Below are 12,339 nucleotides of genomic sequence, written 5' to 3'. Positions count from 1 at the left end.
TGTGACATTCTAGACATCATTCTCTTAGGGCTTGGCCTTTCAAATTCATTTCACTTGGCCTTTCAAATTCATTTCACTAATAGGTAGCTTGGGCGTATTTCCAGCTATAGGAGAATTGTGTGTTTGCTCATACCATTCTCATTCCTTGTCTGATACTTATGCCATTGTGTAGGGATGATTTTTTGAGGGTCTTGGACTGATTAAAGGCAATTTTTACTATAGCAGCACCGTAGTGTGGCACTATTCATATTACTATAGTAACAAGATGGGATTCTTTATTAGAATATCATGTTATAATGTTGGAGTAATTAGTGAATTTGGTATGTATTTAATTTTATTAGTTTGAAAAATAATATTATTTTAGTAGTAGTTCAATCTCCAGTTTGCATAAATTCCTTCTTGTTCATGTTATGTCGTTTCAAAATCTATGCAAAAACATTAAGATCTATATCACCAGTTGGTTTAATTTTTGGGCATTTCTAGGGTGCCCATTAAAGTGTTATTAGACCAGTTTCCTACCTTCTTTTGGGGTAGAAAATTTATATTATTGTCAAATTTTCTATTACATTTGGATGTCCTAGCACTCTAGCATTTTCTAGCCATGGACAAACATTGGAGGATTGACAGTTCTAGAAGTCAGTGGAATAATGATGAAGTTAGCATGAAGATGAATGCTTTGTGGGAGAGTATGGAAAAAGTTAAGCTTCATCAATAGAGATTGACAGAGGGCTTGTTAGATCTAGAGAAAATTGAAAAGGTAGCAAGGTATATGGTTTCCACCTTTAGAAGGTCAACATCGAGGTTGCAGGGAAGGAAGCTTGAGTTCTTCACAATAGGGGTCCTTGATGCAAATGTACCTATATTTAGTATGATAACTGCTAGTCCTATCTATAGTGTTGACAATGGACTTATTTTACAGGGGCATATGGTTGTGTAAGTGGTAGCAGAGGATAACGACACCAAGCTTCAACAAGTTGAGGCTCCTAGAGCTCTTGCTATAGTTAGTGCAAAGATAGTTGATGTAGTTGTTACCACTAATACTTTTGGCTCTCTCGAGGATAAAATTATTATTGGAGACTTGTATGTGAGATCTCATGGTGTTGCTATAGTGTAGGAGGCAATTGCTTCCTTAGGTGGGATCGAGACATGTATAAAACCACCTAACTATGATGTTGGTGATGTGGGTGTTCCAGCAGACTCAGTAGATATGGGTTTATGCTCTAGTATTATTGATTCACAATCTGGCATTGAGTCATGTGTGCAGAGTCAAAAGTCCACATATGAGGCTTTGTGAGGGGATGGCAATGCAACAATAGTGGGATTAGGAGAATGTGACAATATTATCATATCAGCAACCACTTCTGTGTTAGTTGAACCATCCAATGAGGAGCTTAGCAGTATGCATGCAGTGGTTGATGTGTGTTCTAATGATGGTGCACATGTTGATAATTATGAGTTTTCATCAACTATAGATTCAGTTCAATTTTCTATTGTGGCAATTAGTGTTGTTCCCATGTCCATATATTTTGATGTGGCTACACCTATTGTTGATATGGTTGGCATGAATGCATATGGTTTGCCTATAGCTACATCTTTCTCAATGCATGTTGGTGATGATCATGATTTCGATCCAATATATATTATGTGGGTAGATACTAGGAAGAAGAAGTTTCATATATCTTCTATGAAGTTTCCTTTTGGTGACATTCTGACTTCTACATCATTAGCACAAATTTTGGGTGCTAGGTTGCAGGTCATGCTCATTTGTAGTTGGTTTAATTTCCACAGGGATGTTACATACTACTTCATTTGGGATTTGGGTGGAGGTTGGAGATCACTATGTTGCTTGATTGCTTGAGGACAAGCAATTTCAAGGGGGACAGACTATAATGTCCCAACTTCAACAATTGTCCAATTGCATGACCGTCAGCACAAGTTTTGGGTGCTAGGCTATAGGACATGTGGTTGGTCCTGATGATGTTGGTTTGCAATTGGTTTAATATCCACAAAAATGTCACATACTACTTCATTTGGGATCCAAGTGAAGGTTGGAGTTCATTGTGTTGTTGGATTGCTTGAGAATAAGCAATTTCAAGGGGGCTGGACTGTAGTATCCCCACTTTAACAATTGTCCAATTGTGTGATTGTTAGCATTTTATTTTATTTTATTTATCCCACATTGCTTGTGAAAAGTGGTCAACCCTATGAAGTAGGAATAAAAGGAGAGCTTGTGGCTATTGTTAGACAAGGTTGAATATGAGAATAAATTGGATGCATGAGTTATGGATCTGTTCTTGGCATTAGAGGATGTTTCTTGTCTCTTGTGACATACTAGATGCCATTTCCTTGGGGTTTGGCCTTTGGAATTCATTGCTATTAACTTCATTAATAGGCAGCTTGGGCGAATTTCCAGCTACAGGTAGATTTGGTGTTTGCTCATACCATTCTCATTCCTTGATCGATACTTATGTCATTGCCATTATTGGAATATCATATTGTAATGCTAGAGTAATTAGTGAGTTTTCTATGTATTTAATTTTATTAGTTTGAAAATTAATTTTATTTCAGCAGTAGTTCAATCTTTAGTTTGCATAAATTTCTTCGTTTTCATGTTATGTGGTTTCAAAATCTATGCAAAAACATTAGAATCTTTACCAACAATTGATTCAGTTTTTAGGCATTTCCAAGGTGCCCATTACACAAAAATTGACTTTTCAAAAAAATGTTATACAACCCTTTTCTATAGAAGATTTACAAAACATTTTTTTTTAAAATATCTTAAAAGAAATTACATTTTCTAATATAAGGTCTGGTATTTTGGTGGCAGAGTGGAACTCGTGTTCTCAAGGCATTATTGGTGCTTAAATCACTGTTTTGAAAAAAAATGTTTAGCTGGGCGCTAATTTGAAAAATTATTCAAATAATTACACTTTGGAAAGCACTTCTTACTATCTTTGCATTTGATGCATTATTAGATTTTCTAATGAGCGAAAGTGCTTTTGGGGTTGAAGTAGGATTCATATTTTCAAGGTTGTATTATTGATAAAATTCAGTTTTGAGAAAAATGATAAGTTGATAAAATTGGCTTTTGTATTGATCAACATTTTCAATCAGGTTCCATAATCTTTTTGCATATCTGAATTATTACAACTGTAATTTTCATTTTTTTTCTCAAACATAGTAGAAAATTTGTGGTAAAATAGGAGTCATATATGTCTCAGGATACGAACATGCAAGATATAAAGTATAATACTTATTAATGTGGATTCAGATACACTCGTCTGAAATTTGATAAGCTGTGCTGCCATTGCACAGTGCAGAGCATACAAAATCCTTTTAACCCATCTTACATGACAAGAAAAGGAAATTCTAAGTCTTTTGTGTTGCAGGGTATTTGTGAGAACATGAAATGTAGGAGGTGAGGCACCCCACATTGGCCTCATCAACTCCAAAAGTAAATTTGGATGATTGGGCATCATCAACTTCAACAGATTTTTTTTTTTTAAAACAATATTCAGAAATCTTAAAAATAAAGTTACTTTTATTTTTCTAGTCAATTTGGTTTCAATTCATGGGTAAGTCTTTTTATTCCTTTATCATTCACGGAGCATGGTGATTTCTCATCTCACTGTGAATTCTCATCCAGTCTTTTGGCTTGCTTTGGAACTGGCCCTTGCTCAACTACCTTCTAGAGATTATAAGTTAGCGTCTCATCTCATTGTCTTTAATTGCAGGTGTAGTATAACAAATGTGCATGTAGTGTGCATTTGGGATCTAAAAAGAAAAAAAATTCCTTATATTTTTTTCAGTTTGAATACCCAGCATGCTGGATGGTTAATTTTACTGGATCCTGACCACCACCAATATCAAGAACTAAAAATAAACAAATAAAATAGAACACAGACTTCACAATCATGGATAGCAGTTGCCAAAGGATTAAATTTTAAGGATCAAAAGCTGAGCCACAGTAGTCAAAAGCTTGGAATCTAAACAAATAAGATACCATGAATGAAGTATATTTTGATTAATTTTTGCAGTAGGACGTATTAAATGAAATCATTGAGTTCTGAAAATCAATTTTCAATTAGGAATGATAGGTTTCTTCTAAATAGTATTGTGTTGTATTTTTCTTACTCTCATTTCTTTAAAGTTCTACCAACATCACTCAGTTTTAAGTTACTATCATGTCTTTTGTAATTTAATACACAATTCCTACTTGACAGGAACTATGCTGCGCTGCAGCTCTTGTTTATTTTTGTGGTGTTTAGTCTTTGTATTTGATACTCTGTTCTATAATCTACGAACGCCCCCAAAAAATCTAATTTTTTTATGGTACTTAAGATAAAAAGAACATTTACTTTGCATTGGCAGAATCCAAAATTATCTCATAAACAGGTTTCAAAATATCACATAAACAGGTTCCAAAATTGAGTGAATGCCTGTACCACGCTCGCTTCTTCACCCACTACTAACACTCTTCTATGTGGCAAATGTCGAAAGTAGTTGTATATATCATTGTTCATGAGGTTAGAACCACGTGTGTATAAGGCTACATACACCCATTTTCCCTCTTTCTTACCGACTTTTAAGAGAGTGCAATCTGAATTTCTGTGACAGGTTTTAAGGCTCTTGGAATGATCATCTATGTCAGTTGAATTTCCGTAATACGTTTTAAGCTTCTCACGATTCCAAACCTCCGGTTGATTATCTAGAAACGCTTTGCTATAAGATGTAATGAAGCATATGATAGCCGCGCCCGCGTTGTGAATATGGGGCTTCCAACCGTCCCGTGACGACCAGCATCTTCCCCTTCGAATGGTGGTCACGTTGGGAAACGAAAGAGACTCCATCATCGAGTGCGCACCACACACAGCCCTTCCTCCTATTAACATATCCCGTGGCCACTCCTGCAACAAATTATCCAACTCATTAAAATCAATAGTTTATCAAATTAAATATCTTCTTACGAGCTAATGGTTAGATTACCTTCATAGTTTGTATGCACGGGTAAAGTGCCGATCTGTTCTCTGCAATTAGTTTTACGGTTTCCTTATTATCAATACGATCCAGACTTTGTATACCTTGGGACTTCCAGCAAGTCATTACTATCAACTTATGCAATGATATCGCATTTTGTAGGCCTTCCAGTTTCTCAACTTTCTTGCACTCATCTATAACAATCTTGTACAAGGACACACTATCTGAAAAACTTGGGATCTCATTTAACTGCGGACATTTGATAAAATATAGAAGTCGAAGGTTTGCCAAACTGCTACTATTCGCTATGCACTTCAGCTTCCTACAAAAACACACAAGAAGGCTCTTTACTGAAGCCGGGATGGATCCAATATGCTCAAGATGATGATTCTTCCATAAAGCGAGAGCTTCGAGTCTGGGACAGCAATCTTGCGGAATCGATATAGTTGAGACTTGTGTGGAACTTATATCTATCAACTTGAGCATGTGTAGATTCCACAAGGAGTCCGGCAAAGATTTTAAAAACCTGCTCCCTATCTTTAGGGTTTCCAGTTTGACTTCCTGAGCACTATGATTGGGAAGCTTCTTCAACCGCAATTGATCTGTGATCTAAACAGGTAGTTCTTTCAAACTTCTGCAACCCTTTAAGTTTAAATACTCTAGCTTTTTCATGTTTCCCAGCATGTCTAGCCTGAAGCGGATCCACAAGCAAAATTCTAAATTAAGATATTGAAGGTGTATTAGGTGCTCAAAAGAATCTGGCAACGTCAACAGTGCATTACATGAGGCCAGGCTAATATACCGAAGCTTTCTCAGGACACCGAAACTGCTAGGTAGTGAATATAACCCTCCACAATCCACCAATTCTAGATGCTCCAATGATTCGAGAGAGCAAAACTCCTTTGGAAGATTCTTCATTTTATGACAACAACTGACAGTTATCTTTTTCAGATCTTTAAGGTGTCCTATAGACGTTGGAAACCTATGCAGCTGATATCCTTTGCTAATAGTCAATTCCCTCAAGTGCAATGGAGGCTGCAGAAACAATGTTCAGCTTCATTTCAGTTGAGGGAAGAAAAAGAATGCAATATTTACAATTTGAATAATTTAACTGCATCTATAGAAAACCATTAAAGAAGAATACTCACAACTGCATTATCCCATAATTCCTCCAGATGGTAAGCATCCTTTAGCTCTAGAATTCTCATGTTTCTCAAGGAGAGCCAGGAGGGAAGTTTTCTGATCGGGAAACCAATCCCACGAAGCCAGACAAGATTTTCTGACGGTGTGACAACTTGTTTGGCAAATCCATATGTACTGTCGATCAGAAGCTCTAAACCATGCAAGACATATTTTGGGCGCCTCGGCATTTTGAAAGAGGACGACGTGTCTGTAAATTTCACTCCTCGAATGTGCATACCAACCTGAGTTAAAAGATTGAAATTTTAAAATCAAAGTGGTAAAATGCTCGTAACAGACGTTAATCAACTGCCATGTTGTTTCTAATTTGTTGACATTTTAGTTTTGGATGTTTATTTCTGGTGATGCAAAGAACTGTTGTTTTTTAAAAGCTGCAACCTTTACAGAATATATATTTTTTTAATTGTTTGACAGTGGTCGGAATAAAATTTCGATATTGAGATGAATTACGATTTAAACAAAATGCCTATATATAACATATTTTTGTATGTTAAATTCAATTGTATTATAAATAGATAAAAGATATATAGGAGATATTTTTGCACAGCAAGTTAAATTGTGATATTTCTATCAGGATTTAATTGTGTAGCTATAAATGGAACGCTTAGCACGTGTGATCTAGGTGATGCTCATGGGAACTTTCCAGGAGTTCACTCATCCTAGTACTATTCCAGCTCAAGTGCACTTAACCACAGAGTTTCCTCCATGATTAAACATACTCTGTTTGCAACTCCATTTGCAAAACTTTTGCCAAGTGTTGTGCTTTATGAACCATTCATTAGAAAGCCCCTTATGCTCACCAATTGAGAAAGTAGCAGATGTTTTTCCATGGCAAGTCAAATCGTGATATTGCTATCATGATTTAACTCTGTGGTAATTTTAGTTAAACTTATTGACTCATGTTTCACGAATACTGATTCACACGAATCCATCTCTCATGACAATAAATGGAACACTTAGCACCCATTGGATCTAGGTGTTGCTCACATAGGTGAAGCACTGCAACTTCACGGGAGGTCAGCTATGCCAGTACTACTCCAGATCAAGCATGCTTAACTATCAAAAAGCATCTCCTCCTTATCAATTGATAAGCTTAAGCCTAACTCAAAAAACTACACAGTTAAATCCTGATAGCAATATCACAGATATATGTATGTTGAATTCAATTCAAGTATGTTATTTTTTCTAATGATTTTAAATAAATAAATAAAGCAGTAGGTGCGTATAGAATTGATCAAAGAAAGTAACTAGAAGAGCTCACCACAGCTTGTTTCTGAGTGTTGACAACGTGTTCCTGATGCCACATACGAGAAGGTGAGTGATTATATGCCAGATCCCTTCCTAAATCCCTTAGATGGTCGTGCATTGTTATGCAATCATGTTGGTCTAGATTGGCGAGGCACTTGTTGACAAGCGATTCCCAGCCATGAAGACCGCTCCAGCCAGATCCGTCCCATGCAGCAAGAGCTACACTGACCTTTTCTCCAATGAAGAAACACGCGACATCCATGAATATCTCTTGTTCATGTTCATCTAAGGCATCGTAGCTAACTTTAAGCCTAAGACTAATATCCCGAGGCAATATCCTTGACATTTTATGAAGTTGGGCTTTCCAGTAGTCCTTGGATTTTGTGTAGACCTGTCTTCCGAGTACTTTAAGAGACAAAGGTAGACCGCTGCAAACATCCAAGAACTGTTCCACTAGATCCTCGAATCCCTCTTCTGGATGAGGCTGTAAAAAGGCGTGCCAGCAGAAGAGTTGCTTGGCATGGTGCTGATTAAGCCTACTCATTTTATAGATGGCATCGGAAGAGATGCCCCACTTTATAAGGACTTCCGATTCACGGGAAGTAACAATTATCAGACTGCCAGATGCAAGGCTATGCATGGCTGGTAACAGAGCATTCAATTGCTCTTCATGATCTGCGTCATCCAGCACAATGAGTGCACACAGAGATCTCAGGCGACTTGCCAAAATTGTCTTGCCCTCTTCTACATGGTCAAAACACAAGTCCTGACTATGGACATCAAGGTCGTTGAGAAGTTTTTTCTGCTTTTTATACAATGATTTTTTGCTTGCGGCATCACGGATATCAAATATAAAGCTGCAGGTGTTGAAGGAGGACAATTTCCGGTTGTACAACTCTGTTGCCAGAGTGGTTTTACCGACTCCGCCCATTCCGACGATCCCTAGGACTTGTACTTTGTGATCACTCTTGCCAGATTCAAGAAGAATACATCTTTCCACTTCCCCCACCATGCGATCGAGTCCCACTGGATGTTTAGCAACCTCCAGCGGCACTTTCCTCAGCGTCCTGAATACTCTATTTGCAACGTCCTTTAACAGCTTCCCCTCGTCACTACAAAATGTGCATGTTTGGCACAGTGAGAAAAATGGAAAGGATGATAACAGAAACCCTAACTCAATTGAAAATTATTATTTAGAGATGAGAAACATGAGCTGGAATAAGCATGACCGGAAAGGGTAAGTACGATACACACCAATTACTGTTAACAACGCAGCCAGAGTAAATAGAAATGTTCTCCAGTGCCATTTTCCATTCCTGGAGCTTTTCTGACGTATAATAACCTTTCTCTTCATGTAAAGAAAATGCAGAGGCATAGCATCCTTTTCCATGAGCCACCCAACGCAGATCACAAGGGTCAATGTGATAGAAGACGGGAATGATTTTGGTACAGGTTCTGAGCATAAACGATAGCTCTGCCAAACACCATGGGGATCGTGCATAGTTTGGGGAAAATATCGCAATGTGAACGGAAGCGGTACACATTGCCTCTTGTATTTCTGTGGGGATTATATCGCCGGCTTCAAGGGATTCTTTATCGAGAAAGACTCGGAGTCCTGTACGATGGAGAATATTGTAGATAGTTGTGGCGAGAGTGTGTTTCACGTCCTCTCCATAATGGTTGATGAAGACATCCCAGGGCCCTTTGGACGATGATGCCTGTGTATATGGCGGGGTAATTCCCTCGAAAGCTTTTCCAAGTTTAGATCTTGTAGAGGAAGAAGCACTAGTCGACGCCATGGAACTCAAAACAACAGGCGAAGAACTTCTTATCACAGAATATCCGGACGAGCGGTTTAAGATTGCGTGAGATCAGAATTTTGTAAATCTAAAGCCCCCTCTATTGGAGTTTACCGAAAATATCAGCAATCTCTATTTCCCTTCGCCGTTGTACTTTAGCAAGTCTTCCCTTGTTTGCTCAACCATTGAAAGGGAGCTGACGAAGGTTTCGAGAACTCCCGATGTTTTCGAGGTCCCTGGTTCAAATGAAACAACTCAGTCAAATCTTATGATGTTTAAAGTATATTATATCCACGTATAGGTGTAAAAATGCCGACGATATTAGTTAATGAGACAAACAAAACAAGTCGAATTGTGTTGTTCAACAATGTATTATTTTATCATTTTAAATTGAGAAATAAGAAATAGAATAACAGAATTTTGCATGTTCATGGAAGGATGCATAACAATAGTTAGTACATTACCCGAGAGCTTATGTTAAAACAGGTCATGAACAACATAAAATCAAAGCAATAACTGTTGTAATTTAGAAAGCAAGGCAAAATAGAGATATATAGCTGATAAACAATAAAATATTAATCTAGCTTGCTTACATATATCAGACCTTAAAATGTCTTCTAGCAATGCACAACTTGTATGTGCACACCACATATTTATACATGTCACACCAAAATCTAGAAACTCCTTTTCTAGAGTATTTTATATCCTAGAATGTTTTCCATCTAATTTGGACTGTACAATGGAAGGCTCTAAGAAGTCTCTTCTCTAGATTCTTCTAGACAATCTTAACACCCCCCTTAAAATTGGTACAAAAAAATACAAAGGAGAGGGGAAGAGGGGAACATTTTATGACTATGCCCCCTTAATGTTTACCCCAATCATACCGAGTGTACTCCATAGCTTGAGAAATTTAGTCTCAAGCATACTCTTAGTAAATATATCTATTGTTTTATCTTCACTTGGACAAAATTGAAGATTAACAATATTTTCTTGAATAGGATCGCTGATATAGTGAGCATTAATATCAATGTGCTTTGTTTAGCATGAAAAGCAAGATTGCTTGCAACTTGTTTAGTACTTTGATTATCACAATACAAAGTAGTAGTTGAACTTTGTGCAAAGCCAAGCTCACATAAAAGATGTCAAAGCCAAACTACTTCTTTCCCTGCTTCTTTTGCTGCTCTTTATTCTACTTCACATGAAGATAGTGATGTAGTGGTTTGTTTTTTGTTGCTCCATGTGATTGGATTTGAGCCAAACTGAAAAATATAGCCTCAAGTAGATTTTGTATCATCAATATTATCGCCCTAGTCTGAATCTATAAAGCCAAGCAAAGAAATTGGGGACTTGTAATTGTAATGTATGCCATAGTGCATTGTTCCACGAACATATCACAAAATTCTCTTGCCAGCCATCCAATGACTTTCTTTAGGTTCCTGCATAAATCAAGATACCAGATTGACTACAAAATAAGTGTCTAGTCTAGAATGAGTTAGATAAACCAAGCTACCAACAAGTTGTCTATATAGAGTAGGATTTTAAAGGCTTATAGAGACTGCTTGGTCTCACCCTATCAGAGGATCTAACACTTACAAAAAAGTAAGAACTTTGTTAGGAGATTTACAAAGATCTATTAAGGCCACTCTATTAAGAGATTTACTCTAATTCAAGTTGATTAGGACTGACTTAGTACCTGACATGCTCAATTTTTTTTGCAAGCTAATTTCAAGTCTTCTCCTTACTAACTGATCCTCTCCTCTAATATGGTATTACTTGTCTTTCCCTTTCACTTCACTACTATGCATAGGTAAGTTGCTCTATTAAATGATAACAAAAACCTTTACTAACTTTTGATCGGATCTCAATCCTTCACTTGCATATTACTCCTTGTTCACATGCATACACCTCTCTGCTCTTTCTCTTACCTCACATACCTTCAATCTAGGTTAAGATCAATTCCTTTTAAACAAATTTCTAAAGAATTTTCCATAGGATTCCATGTTTTACCTCTTCATCTTGATTGTTGAACACACAACATAGGGATCTACGATCGACATCGTGTTGATATTCCATAACAACCTCTGCATGTATTAATTTTTTTGTAACAACCTCTACAAAATTAAAATGTTCCATCTAAGTCGGCTTAAAAAATATTTTACCTCAAACTCTATCCCATTCTTGACTTTTATGTAAACTTCGCATTGCTTGGTCTTTTTTGTATTTTGATGCTCGACATTGTTGTTGCTCGGTTTGTATTTTCTCTTCTAGTGCACAACATGTATTGTGCTTGACACATAATATGTAGCTCAAAACTTGTATCATTGATACTTTCTTGGTTACTAATGAGCTTGACTCATATAGAAAATACTTAGGCACAATAACTTACTTAGCTCCTATAGAGCTCAATAAATACTTGTTTATGTACATGACTCGGCCTATATAAAGTAGCTTGGTTGTAGTGATGACCGTCTGATTTTATCTTGTAAATGACTGAGTGGTTGACACTATTAGGCAATAATGGTTAGAGATACCAACAATTTCCCCTTTGACATTAGTGGAAAAAAAACACTTTGTGATATTTACATCTTTACAATACAATCCAATAATGAGCTCTCATACTAAGTCTTATGACTTATACAAATGAATAATGAATAAACAGTACAAAAATGAATAATAAATTAATTTCACCTTTATTCAAATCTATATTGCCCCCTTTGAAATCCCATTATCCCTTTGACATCTCATTCCGCCTACTTTTTGAACATTGATGTCACTGCTATTAGGTTGGAATGGGTGGAAGTAATCCATATTTCTCAATGAATTCTTATGAACTCTAGTAATCATGGATAGTGCATGATCCCATGTGGTTCTTGCTGCCTCCAAAATTTGATTCTAAAATTGAAGTCTTACAACTAAATCAATGAAACTATCAGCCACTAAAAGATCATGATCTTCAATGATAAGATCCTAGGCTATTTTCATTTCTCTCTACATGACCTCCAAATGAGGTATCATCATTGCCTAAATAGAGATCAATTTAGATCCCATATTGTTGTTAGCTCCTTGAAGCTTGACCAATGTGCCTTGAGTATTCAGTAGAATATTTTAGTGATCA

At 36.7% G+C, this 12,339-nt stretch overlaps 1 pseudogene; it reads right to left on the bottom strand.

Moving 5' to 3' along the window:
* Nucleotides 1-4,406: 4,406 nt before the first annotated feature.
* On the bottom strand, nucleotides 4,407-9,227 carry LOC149544221 (TMV resistance protein N-like; annotated as a pseudogene).
* Between the last annotated feature and the right edge of the window lie 3,112 nt (nucleotides 9,228-12,339).

Source organism: Cupressus sempervirens, chromosome 8, assembly GCF_028749045.1.
Source record: "Cupressus sempervirens isolate cs-2001-9-10 chromosome 8, ASM2874904v1, whole genome shotgun sequence".
Classification (NCBI taxonomy): Eukaryota; Viridiplantae; Streptophyta; class Pinopsida; order Cupressales; family Cupressaceae; genus Cupressus; species Cupressus sempervirens.
The sequence above is the reverse complement of the archived record's forward strand: the minus strand, read 5'-3'. Positions and strand labels throughout refer to the sequence as shown.